General features: G+C 36.8%; 1 pseudogene; it reads left to right on the plus strand.

The window, feature by feature from the left end:
- The window catches only part of LOC106696855, a 66203-nt pseudogene extending 41343 nt beyond the window's left edge, over positions 1-24860 (plus strand).
- Positions 24861-25128: the final 268 nt, after the last annotated feature.

Here is a 25128-nt window from a genome sequence, read left to right on the forward strand (position 1 = left end):
AAGGATATTAGCTATGTTTGAGATGATAAATAGACTTTAACCAGGGGAAGAGGAAGGATATTCTAAAAAGAAGGGGAAGTAGTATATTTAAGCTATGGAATCATGAAACTCATGGTGCCTTAAGGCTGATAAATTCTGTCGTCTTGAAAATAAAGTTTATTGGTTAAGGAATGGGTAGTAGTTGGAAATGTGACTAGAAAGGTAGGCAAAGACTAAACTTTGAAAGTTTTAGACAACCAGGCTGTGGAATTTGTTTGTTTTTTGTTTTTTTCTTGTGGATTGTGGAAAATGGGTTACCAATTTTTTCTTTGTTTTTAAATGGGAATGGTACACACACACACACACACACACACACACACACCACAGATTTATAATTCCAACGGTGAACTTAGTATCAGGCTGGAGGAAGTGATGATGACAGGAAAACTGGTGAAGAAAGGGACACAAGAAGGAAAAGATTTGAGATTCATTTCTCAGGTACAATCAACAGGTGACTAAGTCTAGGTGATTAGAAAACATCAATGATCATTTCTATTTAACTCGGTTGAAGATAGAATGAAATTTAGTATATAAAAATGTTTTGTAAATTATAAAAAATAATATAGTGAGGAAAGTCATAGTAGAAATCTCTAAAGAAATAAACATTGATATAATTATTCACTTCAAGTTAATAGCTTGAAATATTATGTCATTGCAATGTAGACAGTTTCCATATATTATTTAATAAAAATAAAAGAATGACTTGATTCTGTGAAATATTTTGAAAAATCTGGAATTCTAAAGACCCAGGCTCTCTCTACCTCTAATTTTCCATGTAAGTATACTGGCTTAAAAAAAATTGTTGCCATAACAAATCCATAATGCTCAACTCTTCAGCTAGGGAGTGATGTGATGTTGGGCAAACAATCACTGTGGAAACAGAAGGTATCTTCTCTCTAGTGGTCCTCTCTCCTTACTATGTATTGATATGGAGAAGGATGGAAATAGAACTGAAAACCCTCATGACATATTTACTCAGTTGTTGTTTACACAGATTATTTTTTAACGTGGTTTTAGGTTCAGAGAGCATGGAGCAGAGATTCTCATATACCACCTGCCCCCACAAATACACAGCCTTCCCTGATGTCAATATGCTGCATCAGAGTGATGCATTTGTTATGATCCAGGACCCTACATTGACATATCATTAGCACCCATATTCATACTTTACACTAGGGTTCACTCTCAGTGTTGTACATTCTATTGGTTTTGAAAATGTATAATATTGTGTATAGTATCAGAAAAATAGTTTTATTGCCTTAAAAATTATTTGTGCTTTGATCATTCCTTCCAACCCCCAGTCCCTAACAATCACCGATCTTTCCACTGTCTCCACGGTTTAGCCTTTTCAAGTATCTAATATAGTTGGAATACTACAGTATGTACCCTTGTCAGATTGGGTTCCCACATTTAAGTATGCTTTTAAGTTTCTTCCATGTCTTTCATGGATTAATAGCTCATTTGTTTTTAGACTTGAATAATAACTCTTTGTCTGGAAGTACCATCATTTATTTCTGTACATACATATTGAAGAGTAAATATTTTGTTTGTTCCAAGTTTTGGCAATTATAAATAAACTAGAGACCTGATGCATGAAAATTTGTGAAAGAGTAGGCCTTCGTTCCCCAAGCTGCTGGCACCGGCTTCCCTCCAGCACCCGGGACCGGGGCTGCTTCCCTCCTCTGGCCACTGTCAGGCACCCAGGATCTGGGCTTCTTCCCTCTTCCTGCCGCCCACAGGCACCTGGGACCCGGACTGGACTGGCTTCCCTCCAGCCCTGGCTCTGTCAGGAAGGACGTCCAGGAAGATGTCTGGTCTAATTAGGGTATTACATTTTATTATTGTAGATACTCCATGTGGAGATATTTGTGTGATCATAAGTTTTCACCCCATTTCAGTAAATACAAAGGATCATGATTGCTGAATCATATGGTAATATGTTGTTTTGTTAAACAAAACAAAGCAAAACAAAAAAACCTGATCATCTTAGCTGGTTTGGTTTAGTGGTTGGAGTGTCATCCCCAGGACTGAAGGGTCCTAGGTTTGATTCTGGTCAAGGGCAAGTACCTTGCTTGGTTTCAGGCTTGATCTCAGGCCTGGGTTGAGGCCTGCAGGAGTCAACCAATTGATGTGTCTCTCCCACATTGATGTTTCTCTTTCTCTGCCTCTTACCCCCCTTCCACTCTCTCTAAAAATCAATGGAAAAAAATATATCCTCAGGTGAAGATTAACCACACTAAAAAACAACAACCCACAGGCTGTTAAATTATCTTCCAAAGTGGCCTTATCATTGTGTGTTCCCACTACCAATTAATGTGATTTCTATATTTTTGTCAGCATTTGGTATTATCAGTGTTGTTTTTTTGGAGGGCCAGTCTAACAGTTGTGTAGTGGTAGTTCATTGTTTTATTTTACTACTAGAGGCCCAGTGCACAAAATGCAGGCACTCAGGGGGTCCCTCAGCCTGGCCTGAGCCTTCTCATAGTCTGGGAGCCCCCAGGGGATGTTCGACTGATGGCTTAGGACTGCTCCCTACAGGGAATGGGCCTAAGCTGGCAGTCAGACATCCTTGAGCTGCCACAGACAGGAGAGGCTCCCACCACCTCCATTGTGCTTGCCAGCCATGAGCCCGTCTTCTGGCTGAGTGGCACTCCCTCTGTGGGAGTGCACTGACCATCAGGGGGCAGCTCCTGCATTAAGCGTCTGCCCCCTGGTGGTCAGTGTGTGTCATAGCAACCAATCGTTCCGCTGTTCAGTTGATTTGCATAGTAGCCTTTTATTATATAGGACCAGAGACCCGGCACATGAAATTCGTGCATGGGGGGGTTCGCCTCAGCCCAGCCTGCACCCTCTCCAGTCTGGGACCACTGGCTCCTAATTGCTTACCTGCCTGCCTGTCTGGTCGCCCCCAACTGCCCCCCCTGCCAGCCTGGTTGCCCCTCACGGCCCTCCCCCCCACCCCCCGCTGCCTGCCTGGTCGCCCCATGCAGCCTGCTGTTCAGTTGTTTGGTCGTCCCTCACTAACCCCCCTGCCGGCCTGGTTGTATGCAGCCATCTTGTGAGGGTGTGAGGGTTAATTTGGATATTAACTCTTTATTATATAGGATTCCCTAATGACATATGATGTGGAGCATCTTTCTTAAAAATATATTTTTATTGATTTCAGAGAGAAAGGGAGAGGGAGAGAGATAGAAACATCAATGATGACAGAGAATCATTGATCAGCTGCCTCCTGCAGGTCCCACACTGGGTATGAAGCCACAACATAGGCATGTACCCTGACCTGGAATCGAACAGTGACCTTCTGGTTTATAGGTTGAAGCTCAACCACTGAGCAATGCAGGCACAGCCAGGCAAGGAGCATCTTTTAATATGCTTATTAGCCATCTGTATATCTTCTTTGATGAGGTGTCTGTTCAGGTCGTTGGCCCATTTTGAATCAACTTGTTGGGCATTATGTTGTTTAGAAACACATTATAATTAACCACATTTCTTATGTATGGTACATTGTTGGGCCCAGTCTGAAAACTGAAAGATGAGAAAATAAGCAGTAACAACATTCTGGAAAATAGTACATAGAGCCGTATCTATATAGACTTGTCTATACCGTGCTTTTAGGAAATTATTGACTTGCTATTGAGATTTTGTTTCACTACCTAGGAGAATAATAGTTTGTCCTTGAGAGATATATATGTTCTATTAAAAAAATAAAAACAAACAAACAACTACCCATGAAAGTCTACAACTTAGCAAATACAAATAGGGACCACACTCTGGACTAATTAAGTCAGCCACTCAGCAATATCCTGCTGAGATTACTTTGCATTACATATCACCCGTGTACAAGAAGGGGCAAGATTCTTTGGTACATCATCCTGAAGAGCAGTAGGCTTTACTTACCTAAAGATAATAGAAAAGGGCCCTCCCTGAGAGAGATGGAAAGAGGTGAGGAATCCAGAAGGAAAACATGGTCAGAAAGAGGTTTCTGCTAAGGACTACTCAGTCAGACTTCTGGCCTATAATTGAAGAAGGTTTAATAAAATAGTTAATTTCAAAGTAGCAGGTAGAGTCTAAGAGAAAAGAAAACCCCCCAACAAAAACAAACAAACAAAAAACAAATGACACATTAGCCCAAGACTATCAGGAAAAGAAAGTATTACCACCTACAGTCTGAAGGGGAAAGTGGTGGAGATAACTAGGAGTTCCCTGAGATTACCACTGATTAGAGCAAGAAACTTTACACAACGTCTGTGTCCTTTGGGAGAGTGATGACCTGTAGTGGAAGTTAGTGACATATATATTCTCATCTCATTTTCCTTCCATTTTCCAAACGTATCCCATCATCTCCCTTTGGCTAAAACCAAATTAAAAGGCAAAAGGAAAAGGGTCCTGTAGAGTCAGTCCTCATAACCCAGCTCCCTAGAACACAAAGCAAAACAGGATGTAAAAAGACGGAAAATGGTCCTTGAAGAGCAAAAAATATGCAACACAGTGACCTCCCATGTTTGAATGTGTGCGTATGAGAAAGGCAGACAGACTGAGAGAGGAGAGATGTGTTTTCTTTAGTCTTTGAGTCTTTAACAGGATGTTTTCAACACGATTTCCCCTATTTTCTCCTATTTGTTCAATAAAATAGTTTTCCAGTCTTGGACTATTGGCCAACATGAAAGGAGGATCCGCTATGAAAGGTAACCTTACCTACAGCATGATTCTGCAGAGGCAAGCAGAGCAGGGACCACCAGGAACCAAGGATACTATGAGTCCTGGAATTCCCAAGGGCCAGCAGATATGAAGCCAACAGGGACTTAGACTGAAACAGGGAAAAACAGCCAAGGTTTTAAGGCAGAACAGAATAGGTACTGGATTTAGAAGTGCATGTGAGACCACTCTCTTTAGAATTTTTTTTCAAAATATATGCAAAAGAGGAAAAATGAGATACAATTTATAAATATGTTATTAAATATTATTTTTAAAATACCTCTAATCACCTATTAGTTAAAAAGTCTTCTTTACACAGACTCATAGATACAGAGAAAAATACTGAGGATTGCCAGAGTGGAGGGGGATTGAGGAATTAGGTGAAAAAGGTGAAGGGATTAAGAAGTACAAATCGGTAATTACAAAAGAGTCACAGGGATGTAACGTACAGCATAGGGACTAGAGTCAATAATGCTGTAATAACTATGTATGGTGCCAGGTGGATACTAGAATTACTGGGGGGATCACTTCATAAATTTATATGATTGTCTAACTCCTATGCTGCACACCTGACACTACTATAATATTAAATGTCAAATGTAATTTAAAGTAAAAACAAATAGTAAAAACAAACAAACAGTGGTTTCCCCCACACACACACATTATTTCCAGATTACCTTGTACGGGTCCTTGAAAGAGAGGTTCCAAATTTATTTTGAACTTTTGATTATTTAGAGCCATCCATCAAGAACATGTTGCAGCTTTCAACCTTTCTACAGAAACATTCACTTGAATGAGAGGGAATATTCTGCAAATTGGCTCCCAGGCTAATTTCCCACTATCATTCACAGTGGATTTCTGCCAACTCCTTCAGTCATTAGCTATGTGATACAAATTGATTTTAATAATGCATTCCAAATACAAATAGAAATGCCTATTGTGTGGGTATATGTTTTGAAATATCTGTTTCATTGTTAAGCCAGATAAGTGAAATTTTATCCCATTTCTAATTTCTGTTATTTAGTAATTAGATCCCTTTGACATTTTGATTCCAGTTAGATAGTAATTAATAAAAAATCTAACACTTTTTATTGTAAGGAAAGTATAGTGAAGACCTCTTGAAAAAATACATCATGTGCAAAAAGTCATGAGCTTGTCAGGAAGAGGTAATTTATTTCATATATAATGAAAAATAATATAAAAATGAGTGGGAGCATCTTTTAGGAAAGTAATTTCACTTCCTGTGAATATTAAATGGATGCACATTTATTTCTAAGATAGAGTTTTGTTTTCACCTTTTTGCATGCTGGCACTAAATATGGTGTCATCCCAGTAGTCTGAATAATTGCATTCAAATTCAAATTTCTTATTAATAATGGTCTATATTAGCTGTATAATCTCTCTATATCATCTATACATATAGCATACTTCCTAGCTCTTATGCTATAATCATAATTATGCTTATATTAGGGATTTGAGCAGAAAGTCTAAGGAAACATCTCATGTAAACACACATACAAAATTTATACTTATAGTTGCAAATCCATTTTGAAGGTAATTAGATATCCCAGATTTATATTCTAGGCCCTTTAAGACATGAAATTTTGTTTCAGATCTGATGACATCTTCACAACACAGTATCTGGATGCTTATTAATTTAATTTCACTAAGCTTTTAAGCATAAACATTACACTTTAATATAGTCATTAGTGTAATCCAAACAAAAATTTGCTAAGTATGCTTAAATTGTGTTTTTGACAGTTGTTCGCCATATACCATCAAAACTTAAAATTTTTATTTTAATTCAGTTCTATTAAAATAGAAAGAAATCTCTACATATTAGTCATTTCTGTTTTTGTTTTACAATAAAAATATCTTCAATTAGCTAAATATAATGTTTTATGATTACAAACTATTTTACTTGATATTTATATGCAAAATGTAATCCAAACTTTACTGGGAGAATTCTACTAGGCTAAAATACTTTAATGTGGAACACTTCAATAAAAATATTTGTTATTCAATATTACTTATGCTTCATACAGCACTATAAATTAATTTTTTACTTTTTAGCTTGGACTATATAAAATACTAGAGGCCTGGTGCACGAAATTCATGTGCCCTCTCACAGTCTGGGAGCCCTCGGGGAATGTCCGACTGACAGCTTAGGCCCGCTACCCACAGGAAGTAGGCCTAAGTCATCAGTTGGACATCCTTAGGGCTGCCGCAGGGGTGGGAGAGGCACCTGCCACCGACAGGTCTTTCCACTGTCAGGCCTAAACTGGCTCTCTGACACCCCCTGAGGGGTCCCAGATTGTGAGAGGGCACATGCTAGGCCGAGGGACCCCACCGGTGCACAATCAGGGCCTGGAAGGGATGTGGGAGGTTGGCCAGCCAGGAAGGGACCATGGGAGGGCTCCAGGGCGTGTCCAGCTCATCTTGCTCAGTCCTGATTGGCTGGACCCCAGCAACAAGCTAACCTACCAGTTGGAGCCTCTGCCCCCTGGTGGTCAGTGCATGTCATAGTGAGCAGTTGAGCGGCCTTAAAATATCATTAGCATATTATGCTTTGATTGGTTGAATGGCAAACTGGACAACCAGACACTTAGCATATTAGGCTTTTATTATATAGGATTGTACATATACATACACATACACATCAAAATGATAATTCTTGACTTTAGCCATTGGTTATAGTCAATTTTTATTTTTTTAAAACATTTCACTCTTTTTCCATATTAAATATACTCTCCTTTGAATGGATACTAAAAAAATGTTTGTGCCCTGGCTGGTGTGGCTCAATTGTAGGAGTATCATCCTATATACCAAAAGGTGGTGGATTCAATTCCAGTCATCCTATATACCAAAAGGTGGTGGATTCAATTCCAGGTCAGGGTACAAACCTAGGTTGTGGGTTCCATCCTGGTCAGGTCTCTCTCATTTTAATATCTCTCTCTCTCTCTCTTTCTCTCTCTCTCTTCCCATTCCTCTCTCTCTCTCTCTCTCTCTCTCTCTTTTAAAGGAGTTTCTTTGTTTTTTGTGTGTGTGTGTTTTTTAATATTTTATTGATTTTTTTACAGAGAGGAAGGGAGAGGGATAGAGAATTAGAAACATTGACTAGAGAGAAACATTGATTCAGCTGCACACCCACCACTGGGGATATGCCCACAACCAAGGTACATGCCCTTGACTGGAATTGAACCTGGGACCCTTCAGTCCTCAGTCTGACGCTCTATCCACTGAGCCAAACCAGTTAGGGCCCATTCCTCTCTCTTAAAAAGAGAAATATTTGTCATAACTTTTATACAGAGATATAAAAAATAAAAAATAATTTAGTGAGAACACTTCCACAACCCAATTTTAAGCAGTCAAGACCAATCCAAGATCTTAAAGTAAGTTGATTCACTTAGTTCAAATCATTTTCATGAGAGCCCAGAAATAGTATATGCAAAGGAACCCTACTACCATAAATTGGAACATTGTGGAGGTTGTGACAGTTTATGGCTCAGAGCCTCAGAACAAAATGATTCACTTTTCAAAATAAAGGAGAAATGAGTCCTTTGACTTACTTTTCCCTTAAGGTAAGTATTTTATCCTCTTGCTAAAAGATCCTGTGTAAAGAAAGATCACAACTTCCTTCAGTGTTCCTCTCTCTCTCTCTCTCTCTCTCTCTCTCTCTCTCTCTCTCCCTCCAAAGCAAAAAGAGAAAAGTTACTGTTGTGCTTTTTTCTTTATAGCATATTCAATTTCAAAAATTTTGGAACAGTATCCACGATGGAAAATGTTCAAACTTTATCCTCTTGATAGATACTAGATAGAAACTTCAGAATGAGATCAATATGTCCTCACATTTAAATAGAACATCCCATTAAATAGAGCCAGGCTGACAAGATTGGATTGCATATATAATCTTCTTTAAAAGAATTAATGCTTCCAAATGAATACGATAGATTAAAGTAGAAAATAATATTCTCCTTGCCAATCTATCATTTTAAAGTAATACCTAGGCAGTCCATCAGCATCAAGACGATAGAGACATCTGCTACACTTTTCTGAGACAGCCTAATTTACATATTTGTAAATATTAAATATAAGTTTAGAAATTGATATTTCCTTTTTCTCATAAATGGTCATAAATCATTGATGGAATTTGAATATGCTTGAGATGAATTAATTCCTCCTCTTGTTCTCTTGGAAGCATAGCTACTTTTGTCTATGCTTGTAACATTCTGTGCTATGACAGGGTAATTCACAAAAAACAAGGATGTACATATTTTTCTTTTATTTTGCCCTTCTCTCTATTTACTAAGTATGTTGACTAAAATATTTTGTCCAGTTTTTAATGTAAGTGCATCAGTCAGGCACTGATTCATCTTCAGGTATCAGGTAGATGGCTATTTGTTATGAAATGTTACTTTCTCAACTTTAAGTTTATGAGATGTGGGCAATACAATAGAATATATTCATAAACACAGTTAATTTTCTAAATGCTAAGCTAGAGCTGACAAAAACAAACAATAAAAATAAATATTTTCTGGCTTTTGCTCATTGAGAACACTTGTTAACCAATATTTATTCTGAGAAATTCTTTTGACACTATATTCCCTGATTCTTATTTGCTTATTTCTTATTGATTCTCTAGCTTACAATTGACTATATATCAATGCCATTTTAAAATGCATTTGTTAAGTAAATGGAAAATAAGATATAATAAAATATGAAGGTCAATTTGTAAAAGAGTATATTTCAAATGTTCATTTGTAGATGGCTATTTGTCACCAGGAACATATTTTTCTATAGAATATAGCTGTTAGGTTCCCAGGCTAACCCACAGATAAATCATACTATTTAATCAATGTTAATCATACTAGCCTTGGTTCTTGACAGCAGGACCCCTGCTACTTGGGGAACAGGAGAATGAGGAGGATAATGAAGATAATTACTCTCCCATCCTCCCTTTCTTGGATCCAAAACTGTTTCAATATCTTTTTAGAATATTTAATTTAAAATAAAACCACACCTTTAAACCTCCCGTTCTGCATATATCTCCAATTGGAGATATACCTTCCTACTGATACCTAAGTACTTTGATATACTTTCCATAGCTAACAATTTTAAGCTCTTACTATGTGAAAGAATAATTATAAATGCTTTAAAGGTATTATTTTTTTTGTAACCACAACTCTGTGGTGTGGGTACTAAATTAACACCATTTTACAGATGAGGAAATAGAAAAGAGTGGGATTTAGTAATTTTTTTTACACAATAAAAAAAAAGGGTTCCAACACATTCATTCCATCCCAAATCTTATCTCAGTATGGCCTGGCACCCAAGTCTACTCTTCACAGTGCTGGCCTCCTTTACCCATGCTCAGACCCTACCACCAAACTCCCCATCTGTTCACACAGCTGACCTAAGTTAGGTCTTAGGAAGGAAGCAATAATTTTGATCTAATTATTACTGCCTCTTCTAAATTTCCTCAGAGAAATTTTAAAAGATAATGTTTCTGAATTAAATAAATATCTTATGGGGATAAATTCCATTGCAAAGAACAGGGAAGGAAAAAATAACACCCTGTTTGGGTGGGAGGGGTGCTCTGGTTTTGAGCCCCCTTTGGGTACCTTGCTCCTTCTTATAGAGGTATCCCTTACTCACCTCATTTCTATTAAAAAATATTCTTCCCATTATAAAAATACCATCTAGACTGCAGTCATTCTATGAAATTTAGATTATACAAGTATACAAAGATTTAAAAAAAGAAGCAATCTTAAATCCCATCCAGCAGAGAAATCAGATGTTAAAATTTTTGTATACATCTTTTCAACACCTCGTCTCCTATATTTTGTAAATCAGTATACAACTAAGCGACTATTACAGAGTTCTCTCTTTTTTAAACTTAATATATAACATTGGCATTTTCTAAGTTTTCACCAAAATTTTATAGGTGTAATGTAAAATAGATGAGCCATATCTCATCATATGGAAAACAGGTCTTAAGTCTCACTGATCATTTGTAAATGGGAGATTATCATTCAGGGACTGCCTTCCAAATATAATCTTTACCTCTTTGTCTTTCATATGAAGGTTGGATTTGTAATGCAATTATATGTATTCAAAAATATGTAAGTGAAAAAGTTTATGTGGATTGTTAGGATAAATGAAACCCAAATAGATTGCTTTCAAACTTTAAAAGTAAAGCTGTGTGCTTTTACTCCCCTTATCTTAAATACTTTGAGATTTCAAAAACGCATTGTTTGGTAGGAAACCTTTTAGTCATTGGCACCTTTTATAAATGTCAGTATATGAAAACAAGCCAATGGTGGGCTGATTCTATAACCAAATATATAAAAAATATCAACTTATTTACTACCACCATTAACCAGGCAATTAATTTTCATTTTTATCAGACTTGAGCTAACGACATTCATTTAACAATAAAATGTATTAATGATCAGTCTTCCAGAATAATTCAGACTCTGATAATTCATATGGAATGTGCTCTTCCTATTCTTTAACATATAACACTTTAATATTGGATCAAAACTGCTCTGTGTGCAACTGTAATAGATAACAGCACCTGAGGAGGTGAGTACAACTTGGTAACTGGGGTTGACTAGATGTTCTGGTTTCATGTTTGATTAGTTTACAGTGACCTGTTCCATTACCAGTCTCTGCCTGGACCTATATGAACACTGGCAGTATGGAATCCACTGTTCAGATTCAGCTTCGGGATAATAGTGCAGACATTTTCTGCTGTAGCTCAGTAGAAAATTACTGCTTTAAAAATATAATTAAAACTATCAAATCAGCAAGTTTTCAGATCTGCACATTACACCAGTATTAGAAATTTGATCACCAAACATAGGAAACAGAAATTAAGAAACCAAATGTAATAGGGAAAAAAGTACAAATAGAAAAATCCGGATTGTGAGTCTATAAAATGTGTTTCCAAGAAAGTCCACATCAAAGATCAAGAAGACTCCAAATGCTTTCCGTCTCTATTCATTTCTTTTGTGATATTAAAAAGTGGACAGTCCCTTTTACAAGATCTCAGCCTTGATTTGAACTGACATCTTATAGCCAAGGACATTAAAATTTAGAAGACATTCCCCAGAGGACTACCCACAGGGGGTAATATATATGTATATTTCTGTGTCTACATCTCTGTATAAAGAAAAGTGGGTAGGTCAGCAAATATAGGGAAATATATTCATAGCAATTAAATGCTTGCTTCTCTCACTAACCCCTTTTCTTTTATTGCCAAAGTATTTGCTTAAGAAAGCTGATTCAAAAACCGGTAAATGAGCCTTGTTCCTTTGGTAGCCAGACTAGTTTAGCTTCTCTTGGTTATTACTAGTAAATAATTCTCCTCGGCAGTAGGAAAAAAATCCAGCCCAGTTTTGCGCATTCTAAATCAATCTCAGGTTTAAGAGAAGGTGCATGCAGACTTAAAAGTTATTACAACTCCACTGTTTTCGCTGATAAATTACATGAATAACATTTGAGACAATGCATTGTTAAATATTTATGTCTACTACTATAGAACCAAGAAAAGCACAAGGACCCCTAGAAGAATAAATATATTTACCTAAATAAATTACTAAGACAAATATACTCCTATGTGCTCTGTACCAATAAACAGTAGGTATTCACTAAATTGTAGAATATAAATGGTTCATTTCCTCTAAATGTACACTGAAAGATCTATAACATGTTACACATTTCCTGTGCTTTGCATATATATTTCAATATTCATCATGAAAAGCCTTGCTTATGTGTCAATATACATTACTTTGCATATATTAAGAAGGGCTTTTTAAAAAAATTTTAACATTACGGACGCTTTTTATATGGGAGAAAGCTTAGGTCTTATTTCATGATTAACCCTTTCGCGGCTCATCCTTTTTTCTCTACATGACATTTGCACAAAATGAATTGCTTGCTTAGACACAGCTAACTAAATAAAAGCAGGCCAGAGCTGATAGTATGAAAAATGGATTTTCATTACTGTTTCATTGATTCTTGTAAATAAGGGCCTGAGGCCTGCTCTGAAAAGGCTGCAAACAGTAATAATTTAATCTGAGGTGACATAGACCAAAATGTATGTGGACAAAAATCATCCTTGAATATTAAACAACAGCCTCAAGACAGAGAAAAGTGTTGCAGGCGAATTTAAATGTATGCAGATCGGTGGGTAACATATTTAAAAACAGAAATTAAAGATTCCTGTCATAAATCACATTTGCTGCCATGGATATGCCTTGTTATGCTGGCGTTTAAGAAAACCTGAAAGGTTAAGGCAGTTGGTGCATTAAATCGTACAAGGATAATTAATACTTTTCTTGTGGCTATTTATAAGAAATGGAAAATACAGTCAGATCAGCTGTGGCACTGTAGTAATTTGCGGGGGGAGCAAAGAAAGCATGAGTCAATAGTTTTAACTGGACAAATGTCAAATGCTTCATGATGCGGTCTCCCAATTTGGAAGCTGTTTGAAAGTTGTATATGTCTTAATGAGATTAAAAATAGTTTGCTCTCATACGACAAGTATCATTTGTTTGCCTCTCATCTTCTTCATATTTCCCAAGGAGAAACAAACAACAACAATGTCCACATGGAATTTGTTGCTATACCTCAGCCACCTATCCTGTAGATGGTATATGAAAACAAACACATTTTCTGGCACCAAGCATTTCACCAGGTCTCAGAAAATAGTAAGGACATACATTTTTGGAAGGACTAATTTACTTGTCTTATCAGGAATTGGATTAGTAACATCAGAGAATCCACCCCCGCCCCCACCCTTTTACTCACACCCACACTGCTTCCCAAGAAGAAACTCTGCCTTTGTGAGTCAATGAGCTTAGACTTACAGTCATTCCATTATTTACCCCGCCCCCTGCCCCTGCCACCAGAGCTTGTAGGTTTGTATATGCTGAACTGAAATCAGTGCTTCTTATTAGAATCCTGCATTAGGAAAAGGTCCCCTCACAGACAGAAGGAATATAGCACCCAATCCTCAGCATGTGAAAGGCCATTTATCTTTCAGGGAACTGCTACCTGTATAGTATTGCTTTGAGCTAAGTGTAAAGAGTGGCCCGCCTTTAAAAAGGAAACTATTCTTGTTATGGATAAAATGGCCTCACTACTCTCAGTGTGTTATTTGTGCGAAATATAATCTAGTTTACAGGGTGCTTTGTTTTTTCACATTGGTGTTAAAATAATAGTGAGGTTTAAATATATCAAAAATATAGCCCTATCATAGTTCAGTACAAAATGTGTATGAGATAAATAAGGACATTTACCAATATATTGATATAGATTATAGGGAGATACTTTTCTGGCTACAAAATCCATTAATATTATCATGATTGATTCCAGTCTAGCTACCTTTAGCTGAAAGAGTACAATTGAAAATTGAATACAATGGGCTTTTAAATATCTTTTATGTAAACAAGTAACATAAAGTTAGTTTGGGGGTTTTGGTGAGCTGTGCCATCACTAAGTGTTTCCTGTTGGCATGGGGAACCAAACAATCCATTGGGACTCTCATGGTTTTTAAAATAGGGCGAGTTCACCCATCATTGATAGCTAACACCAAAGCGAGGTGAGAAAACCATTTTCACATTAACACTCCTGCTCGGTATTGAGGTCATTGGGTAGAGCATCATCTTTCAATACAATTCCACAACTCAGAACTCAGCCATACCTTTATTCTTATTGGTATTAAAAAAATGCTCTATGGTGATTCTGAGTGAATGAGACCTCCCTTGCTAACATCTGCAGGTTTGTAATTGCTTAAGTGCTCACCCCTCCCCTGTGACTCAGTATCCAGAGACATTGCCTCATAGGTAGCGGGTGGACATCAATACAGCTGGCCTGACAAATAGTCTGTGAGTAATGCCCCCATTGGCCAATAGTCCTTCCAATTTGAGCAAAAATGGAGTGGCTTCTGAGGAATGAGACTGGTTTAATATCACAACAATCTTCCTGACTCAGCATGTGATCTCAGAGGATGTGACTTGGCAAGGTTGAAGACCTTCCCGCAGAGTGAAACTGATAAGGTTGTAGAAAGAATGGAACTCCTGTCTTCACACACCGGCCTCAGAAACCATGGATAAAATACAATCTCTACTTAAAGTAAATTTGTCCAGGACAAATAATTAATGCTAGGGATTCAGTTATGATTTAAACAAAAATGATTATCTTTGCTATATTTCTGTAGACTGAGCCTTAACTCATTATAATCTTTGTTCATTATTAATGGTGTGATCACCAATCGGTGATCAACTTAAAAATTATTGAGCAACAAAGAGAAAAAAAATAGAAAGAACTCATGGACATTGACAACAGTGTGATGATTGTTGGCGGGAAGAGGGGAGAGGTGGAAGAGGATATAGGGGGGATAAATGATGACAGGAAAAAAATTAAATAAAATTTTAAAAATTATTTGGCAGATTACTTTAAACTTAAATGTAAGGCTCTTTTCAGTTTTCAAAGTTCTTTTTTTGCTATTGGTATTAAACATACATTAACACATTTCTGTGGAAGCAGATATAACCCAGCTGTTAAGGATAAGATAGAGAAAACAGACTAAACACGAATTGCAAGTGAGAATTTTTCTTGAAGAGAAAGCCTCTCTGTAAATTATGTTGCAAGGTGTTGATCTAGGGAATAACATTGTATGCTGTGCTATCACTTACTATTGCACAATAGCTAAAACATTTGCAAGATATGAAATATTTCCTGTGTAATAGTAGATTATTGTCTAGACTACTATTAAAGGTGGATTAGCAAGAACAGAGACACAACTTCAAAGTGAAGGAGCAAGTACTAGAGAAATAGATTGCTTACAGGCAAACAAAATATTTTATAAAACATAAAACTTATAGGTATAAGAATAATTTTACCATTAGAATGTAGCCAAATAGTTTCAATGTGAACGAGAAATTTAAAAAAGGGGGCTCATCAGCTAAACAGAGTTAGAAGGAGATAGGATAAAATGGGACTAATCATAGGCACTGATCTCTTAAGAGCTGTAATGTCTCCTGTGGGTCTGTTATTGCCTCTGTAATAAATATATCTACTGTGCACGAGCATTAACCTCTGCAAAAATATCATGAGGAAGTGTAGCACATGGACGTGTAAACATTAGTGGCAGCTGTACTGATATATAAGTGTACAATGAAATGACTCCAAAGTAGCTATAATGTCCTATCATGGCAGGCTTGGTGAATGCCAATACATTTACATGATCAAAGAGACAAATGAATTGGCTTTAAATGTATCATTAGTTGTGAGCTTCATGATTCATCATAATTGACACTGCCTTCCAATGTCATGTAGAATAAAGTACATTAAAGCTATGGAGAGAGCTGCGCGTCAAGGTTTCCACACTGATCCGAGCATTGGTGGGAATAAATAGTACCATTTTAGAGAATTACAAAGATATGTATTTTTTATATCTTCACTCAAAGCAAATTTAAGGGGGAAATGTAGCATTTTACCAGCACAAAAACTCATGGTATCTATTTTGAACAATCAGTGGTTATAAGGCTCACTTAATAAACAGAAAACAACATGCAGAAGAAGGTGGTTGAAATGTTCCATTTAGCTTAGGTTCTGGAATAAAATTTCCATGCAATACCACTAACAAATAACAAAGTGATCTTGAACATCACCTATGCATAATTTTCAACCAAGTAATTTCACTTCTAAAAACACAGGATTCTTATATCAGGTATAAAGGCCATCTGAGTTTTTTGTAATGAAGAATAATTAGAATCCCTATTATATCCAACAGAGGAATGAATCCACATTTAAAGTATCATCAGTTCTGCCCCAACTGGTTTGGCTCAGTGGGTAGAGCATCAGCCTGTGGACTGAAGGGTCCCAGGTTCGATTCCGGTCAAGGGCACATGCCTGGGCTGAGGCTCAATCCCCAGTAGGGGGTGTGCAGGAGGCAGCTGATCAATGATTCTCTCTCATCATTGATGTTTCTCTCTCTCCCTCTCCCTTCCTCTCTGAAATCAATAAAAATACATTAAAAAATAAAGTATCATCAGTTCTAATATTTTGAATTTTCAAAGAATATTTAATGACTTAAAGATATACTTTGAAATAGAAAAATGAATAAGAACAAGATATACAATTGTATTGATAATTTTGTAGAGTAATTTGTAACCATATTAAAAGTATTAGAAGGAAATACACACAAAATATTAAAAATTGCCTTCAAGTATTTAGAATTTTTCTATTAACTTTTCAACATCTTCCAAATTTTTAATAAGTATTAGTTGTATAATCAGAAAAATAATTTGTCATAAATATTTGCTAAATAAGAAAAAAAATTAAAGAACTTATCCCATAAAGTAGCAATGAAAAGCCCTTTCAAGGTGACTACGATCTATTTTCTATCAATCTTCAGATCAATTACATTGATTTTCTCTCTTTTAAAGCAGGGTTTTATTAAGTAGTTCTCTTAAAGCTTCCAATTTCTATGTAGTGATGATGAAAACTAAGAAGAGATTTTCCAATATGAGATTATCACTAAAATACCTTTTAGAATGCAGGAATCTTCTCCTTTATTAAATCACCCTAATAAATATTCATTCAAGTCCACTTTACTCCGAGTGGCTCCGTCAGCTAAATAAACATATAAACATTACATAAGTCACATTTCTTGAACTTAAATTTGCCTCTTCTTTGCCTTTTACACCACTCATTTGGGCAAATAGACAATACTTGCAGATTTGCCTTCTGAACATGAATTAGTGCCTGGGTTTTAACTCATTATCTCCATTTTGAAATCCACTACATGCTGCAAACTTAAAAGCAACAAAACTGTCTTGGGGAGTCCCCTCAAATGCTGCCAGCCATGCCCTAGCCATTGTGGCTCAATGGGTAGAGCATCAGCTGGTGCACTGAAGGATAGTGTATTTGATTCTGGTCAAGGGCAGGTACCTGGGTTGCAGGTTTGACCCCAGCCCAGTCAGGGTGCATGTGGGAAGCAACCAATCTATGTGTCTCAATCTCTCTCTCTCTCTCTCTCTCTCTCTCTCTCTCTCTCCCCCCCTCTCCCTCCCTCCCTTTCACTCTCTCTAAAAAAATCGATGGGAAAAATATCCTAGGGTGAGCATTAACAACAATAAGTCTAATTATAAACTGAGTAGCCTAATTATAAACCTGGATACTATTTGTGACTCATCCTACCTACTCTCATACCTACTCTCACAAACATCAGTTTCCCAGACCCATAGATTTACCACCTGTACCATCTTCCATCACCTGGCCTCCTAATAGTTTTGCTAATATACAGAGGAACACATTTGTTTTTGCCAATCCATTCTCAGATTGCAGACAGTTTAATTTCTAGAAGCCTAATCTTGTCATGTCAGTCCTCTTTCATTTAAACACAAAGGCTTTGGCACAGCACTGAAGTCTCTACATCAGCGGTTCTCAACCTGTGGGTCGCGACCCCTTTGGGGGTTGAACGACCCTTTCACAGGGGTCTCCTAAGACCATCGGAAAACACATACATAATTACATATTGTTTTTGTGATTAATCACTATGCTTTAATTATGTTCAATTTGTAACAATGAAAATGCATCCTGCATATCAGACATTTACATTACAATTCATAACAGTAGCAAAATTACAGTTATGAAGTAGCAACAAAAATAATTTTATGGTTGGGGGTCACCACAACATGAGGAACTGTATTAAAGGGTCGCGGCATTAGGAAGGTTGAGAACCACTGCTCTACATGGTCTTTTCTCTGCTCTGCTCCCCTTTTGATCTCATCTTTCTCCATACCCCTCTCTCCCTTCACATGCTCACATTGCTTCAGCTACTGTTAAGATTCTACCATGCTTCCTCTTACCTCCTGGTTGGGCACATGCTTTTCCTTCTGCATGTATTCTCTTCTCCTCCATGTAGAACCCCCAAAGCACTTCTTTAACTGGATAAGCCCTGGGTAATTCTCACTAAGATCTTGTCCTCTGGATTTGGATTTCATTAAGTGCCCTACATTCATGCTTCCACTTCATCCTCCCCTACCTTGAATATGAGACTTATCCCATTGTCCTGCAATTGTGGAGTAATTATTTGTTTTCTTCATTGAAGAACATGCTCTTTGAGGGCAAAGGTATCTGTTAAATTCAATGTTATATCTTCAGTTCCTAACTACACTACATACAAAGTAGGTATTTGATACTTTAATTTGATACTTTATTTATAAATAAATAAAATAAGTACTAGTATTTTTTAATTTAATAAGTAAACCATAAAAAGTAATCCTTAGTGTTAAGACTATTCTTACAATTAGGTCTTCTACATGCTGAATACTCATAATGATGATGATGGCTAAGATTTCATGATGTTTACAGTAAATCATGTTTTGTTCTAAATACTCAACATTTACTACTTCATTTGATTCTTTTAGCAACCCCATAAGGAGGTGTTATTATGGTCATTTTATACATGAGGCTACTGAGGCACTGAAATTTTAATTTTTCTCAAGGTCACAGTGATACTAAGGGTTTATATTAGGGCTCCGTGGCTACAGTAATATATAAACCTAACATTTTGAAAGAATGTCTACAGATAATATCTAAAAAATATACCTATAGTAATAACCCATTGCAGTCTCAGGTCAGTGGTGAGTTTGGGGTGAGGTGGGGAACTCTCTTCCACACAGTAATTCGTAAAACCAGGCTGATAAAAGTTATGTCAAAATTAAACACATGTTTTCCAAGATCATCTTAAAAGATGACATACAGACAATGCAAGGAGAAGGCTATATGGGACTGACCAGGATGTTGCATATCACTTCATTCTATTGTCAAGAATGCAGATATATAATAATCCTAACAGCAAAAAATGCTGATAAATAAGCTCAGAGCGGAAAAAAAGATATATTTGGTGAATGGTTTTCAGTCTCTACCACAAGGGCTGAGGCTGGGCTTGAACCCAGACAGTATGACACCAGAGACTAATTCTTAAGACTATTAAACCTTCTCTAACGGAATGTGCCATGCCTATTTATTCCATATCCTAATTAGATGTATTCATTATGTCTTATAATGATACATGTTTTCTGCCCAAAATATATAGATTGTATGTATTTTTTAGATCAATTTGACAGCCTTTTGTTCTTTATATGTTTACATAGCAAGTACATGCCTTACTTTGTGCTGAATATCTAATGAAAAGGATTGGTAATGTCATTGCCAAAACTTTATCTGCACCCTGGGTAACTATATGTTTGTAACTATAGGAATAATTATATATTTAACTATAAAATTTTCTATACCTCTAAGTATATTTGTCTGAATTCAAGAAAAAAAAGATAAGTTGGCCAAATTTAATAACATTTATTTAACCCCTACAAATGATGGTTTAAGGGCCAGATCCATGGGAAAACTTTATTAGTTACATAAAAGTTAACCAATATTAGTTGAATGAAATCTGAGGGATGTTTTCCTTGGGGCACCACAAATGGCAAAGACTGTCAGAAAGAAAGGAGGAGGGGAGAGCACAAGGGGCAGATGGCTGGCTTACAAAGTGGGATACCAAGGCATTATATGAAAACGGGAATTCATTTAATTTAGTCAGTTATGAGCCACTTAAAACTTGAAAAAAATGTCAGTCTAGAATATTTCTCTGACAAGCTTGTTCTTTGCGATAAACATGATTTAAGAAATTAATTTTTCCTGCCATATTTTTTTAATCAGAAAGGTAGAAGTATGGTTTTCTAATCTGGACTACTTAATATATGGTTAAATGAATGCCTCCAAAACATTGTTTAAAACAACAATTTTTATTTTAGTCAAGAATTTGGGAGGTACTTACTGATAAGGGTCAGGAATTTGGGAGGTACTTACTGAGCTCCTCTTGCTTGGGTCACTCGAGTAATTGTAGTCAGATGTCTGATTAGGAGGGCAGTTATTGGAAGTCTATTGGGTTGGCTCACTCACATGGCTTGACCCCGGACTTGGGATGCCCAGAGAGAATCCTTTTAAGACAACTGCCTTCCCTGGCACAAAAGACTCCTTTTAGGGAACCTGACTATTTTGTAAAAGTTCTTAATGTTTTAGGTATTTTTTCTACGCAGATGGTTCCCTCTAAAAGCAAATAAAGTAGTTTTTGCTACTATAATCCAACTTCTCCTTACTGTATACTCTTTTACATGGATGTCCTTTCTTGGTGCCCAATAAATTAGTTCCATGGCTCTCTACCAGATCACTTGTAAAATCCTGAAGGACTGACCTTACTCCAGGCCATATATATTAGAATCTTGGGATAAGAAACAGGCATCAGTGTCATAAAAAACAACAACAAAACAAACAAATAAAGAAAAACCACAAACACACACTAACAAAGTCCCCACAGAATTCCAATGGTAGTCCATGTTGCAAATCACTGCCATAATCCATAAACTACATGCAAATTAGAAACAGTTGTACACCTGGACCAGTTCCATCTATTTCTCAGGGAGGAAGAAATTAAAGCCCAGAGAAGAGAAATGGGTCACCCAAGAATATGGAGTCAACAACTACAACAGCCTTGTCTCAGAAGAAATAGTAAAAGAAGAGTCCCCGTGACCTCTTTGGAACGGTGATGGTGTGAAAAGTGGCAGAGAGGGGAGATGATATGTGAAGATGCTTCCAAGGTTTGAAGGGCATCATCATTGTGAAACCCTGCCCTTGGCCTTGGACCCCATGCCCTTGTGAGATTGCTGGATGACAAGGGGAAAGACTTGCTTTTGGAAATCAGTATGAAGTAGCCCAATGAAAAGAGGAGCTGCCCGTTCTTCTGAGCGTGAATGTTTAGATGTTAAACACCCTGGTCTCTCTTATCTCTCCTCTCCCTTTACTTACTAGTATAAATTTCCTTTTTTGCTTTTATTTTCCTTTGTAATGTTTTCAATATGAAGGTTTTGGAAACGTAAAAATATAAAGCGAATTACCGATAAATCCATTTCATTACACAATGCCTGCCACATATATTCAAACTTTTACATAATAATTGTTGGATGAAAGAATATTGAAATTATTTGAGTAACAAGAGACATTCACTATAGTTTTTCTCCCCTCAAATAATTCCAATATTTGATGATAAAATCATTTTTTGATTCATGATAATTGTTAATTACTCACAATATTTAATTCATTTGCTGTAAATCAGTCATTGCCTTTTTGTTTACTTATCTTCCTGGCTGCTAGTACAACTTTTTTTTTTATCATTAAATTTTAAACATTTTTATTTAAATAGATTTAGTTATGTCTTCAATTTTCTTGTTCTTGATACTTATTGAAATGTATCAATCTGTAACTTTGGATTTTTTGCCATCCTAGCGATGTTTTTCTTGAAAAAATAATTTATGTAATTATTGCTTCTGATCTTTGTTTTTGATTGGGTTATTGTCTTATCTGTATTTAATTTTTCTCATTTTCCCCTTTTATTTTCTTTACACTATTTCATCTGAGTCTGGTTGAATTCCTTTGATTTGACATCTAAAAATCAGTTTTCTAATGCATCTTATTTGTTGTTTTTGAAATGCATCTAGTTTCAATTAAGCAATCATATTTTTTTCTCATGCAATGCTTTCTGATTTCAAATTGTTCCTGTTTCGCATTTCCTTCCTCCACATAAATAGATAACATATTCTATCGAATCTTAATGAGATCTCATAAATCAGAAAGTTTCTAATAGTATGTTGTTGTTGTTTTATTCTGTTGTGTGTTTTTTATAATTTTGTTTTGTTTTTACAGTATATCTACTTTGTTGAATCAATTCCACTAAGCATTCAGGAATGTCTCTTTGTTTTGACATAATGTATCTTTTTATAGAACTTGTAGTATTATTTTCTCCTGTACTCAGAAACTTTCTGTTTGTTCTGGCTGCTAGAGAAGGAAGAAACCCTGCCATATTGGGTTTCTAAAATGTTCACTGAGACCACATCCTGTTTCTTTCCCTCACACAGACTGTGAACGATTTTCTCTCAGCATTTTCTCCACTAAGATCCTGGCCGCATTGCTCCTTCGGGGAAACTTTGACGGTGGGAGAGGGTCAAAATTCTGACCCCAATTCCCTCTTGTGTAACAATGGTGAAGAGGAAGGGGCAGATGAGTACTGCTAAGTAACATTTGTTGAGTGCCTATCATGGACTAGCCACTAGGCTGAGCATTTGCCCTGTAATTTAAATCACAACCCCTTCCCGTTTTACATATGAGAACACCAAGAGATAGGGAGTTTTAATACTTTCTCCTAAGACCATCCAACTATTAAATAAAGAGTATGGACTGAACCAATGTTCTTACTCAATTCACCATTTCCTCCCTCTTTATTATTTAATTAAAATATTTTGAGCCCTAGCTGGTTTGGCTCAGTGGATAGAGCGTTGGCCTGCGGACTGAAGGGACCAGGGTTTGATTCCTGTCAAAGGGCACATACCTGGGTTGCGGGCTGGATCCCCAGAAGGGGGTGTGCAGGAGGCAGCCAATCATTGATTCTCTCTCATCATTGATATTTCTATCTCTTCCTCTTCCTTCCCCTCTCTCTCTAAAAATCAATAAAAATATTTTTAAAATTTTTTTAATATTTTGAAGTTGAGGGCCTGAGACTACCATCCTTCCTCTTTTTCTCACCAATAAAATATTTCCCCCGACACACTTTATATTCTGCTACCCATTTCCATGGATCTCTCAGAAAAATAAAGGTAAAGGGCCAAGTTCACAAAAATCAACTTTCCCAGGGTGTACAAAAGAATGGCCAATTACCAGCTTATCTGACTTCTCAGAGATCTTTGCCCTTTTTAAACAATGTAGGAAACTTGAATTCCAGACATGCTAAAAGGCATGACTTCCAAAAATATAGTTTTCTTAAAAAATCTTGATGAAAAAATACTTAAGGCATATAACTTAAAGACTGACTAGGTAAAATTTTTATTTCAATGGCCTCAAAAACTTAGCTATGAAGCATTATTCCATAGGCTTAACTGTTATTAAGTGATATTAGTACTATTTTCAAAGGATTTTGAGTACTTGCCTGTTGACGACCATGTAACTAATATGGCCTCAATCCATTTCAGGACAATTGGATTATTGTAAAATTTAGAAAGCAGCCAATCACAAAGCATTTGTTACTCAGCACACTAATATATAGTGGCTTATCAAGGTTTCTGGAATAATTAATAAAAACTGTTAGCCAAGTGGGACATAACCAACTAGAAAGAAGCTGGAAATTGCAATAAGAAGAAAGGTCATAGGCAAGTTTGAGAGGCTCATTGAGAAAATATTTGACTCAGAATACTTGTTTTCTATGACCATCAACACCTACCTGAGTGCTTTGACCATAGGAAATGCTTAGTTAACACTTTTCCAAGGGGTGACAAAGTAGCACTATAATCGGTGTCTGGAGAAAGATAATTAAAACAGAATGTTGCATTGATTTTTCAATTACCATCTACTGGCATCTGGGAAGATGCAAGTAGAATGTCACCAAAATTATATGTTGGCATTTAAACTCCCCATGACACATAGGGCTTTTGCCTAAATAAAACTTAAGCACCCTGGTCACATATATTAAAATCATGCCCTTCAAAAAATCAGATTTGAGGGAGCAGAAGCAGTGGGAGCCCGGAAGCCTGTGAGCTAACCAGGAGCAAGTCAGCTTCCAAACAGTTTAATAATGAGGTTCTGAGGGCCCGCAGGCCCCCCCCAGCAGCACGGCCTACCCCTGCGGAAGCTCTGTAAGGGGCTCATCTAGGAGGCTTAGCAATATTCAGAGCCCTGGCCAGCATGAGGACCCCCAAGCCCACCCCGGAGTCCAGCCCCAGCCAGCGCAGAGAGAACCTGGCTTGGGCATCCTACGGTCAGACAGGAAAGGAGGTGGCTGATACATGGTACAGTGTAATTAAGAATTGCAGCTTCCAGCAGCCTGGGTTCAACTCTAAGACTGGACACTTCAGTCCATGGTATGGGAGAATACAAAGAGGATGGGAGTAGAGAGAGCATCTGCAAGGGATGGGTCCTCCTTCGTGTTGGCTAGACACTTCCCATCAGGGAATGTCCTCAACCAGGGCATCTTTGAAGAAAATGTCCTGCCTCCAAAGAAGTAGCTTTCCAAATGTAAAGGGCAGCTGGCAGACTTAGAACGTGGATATGAAAAGTGTATAGAACAACAAAAACCCGGATGTGTGTCTCTCTTTGTGGGTGTGTATGCTTGTGTGTGATGCTTTATACACACACTTGGGTATACAGTTTGACATGAACTAATTCTTATCAAAGGAATGAGCCAATGAAGCCTTTACTCTGATGGCTAGACCACAATTATTTAGACTTGGGGGAAAATCAATTTTTAAACTTTTTTGTTATTTTTAAAGCAAA

Source organism: Myotis lucifugus, unplaced genomic scaffold (assembly GCF_000147115.1).
Source record: "Myotis lucifugus unplaced genomic scaffold, Myoluc2.0 scaffold_32, whole genome shotgun sequence".
In the NCBI taxonomy this organism is placed as follows: Eukaryota; Metazoa; Chordata; class Mammalia; order Chiroptera; family Vespertilionidae; genus Myotis; species Myotis lucifugus.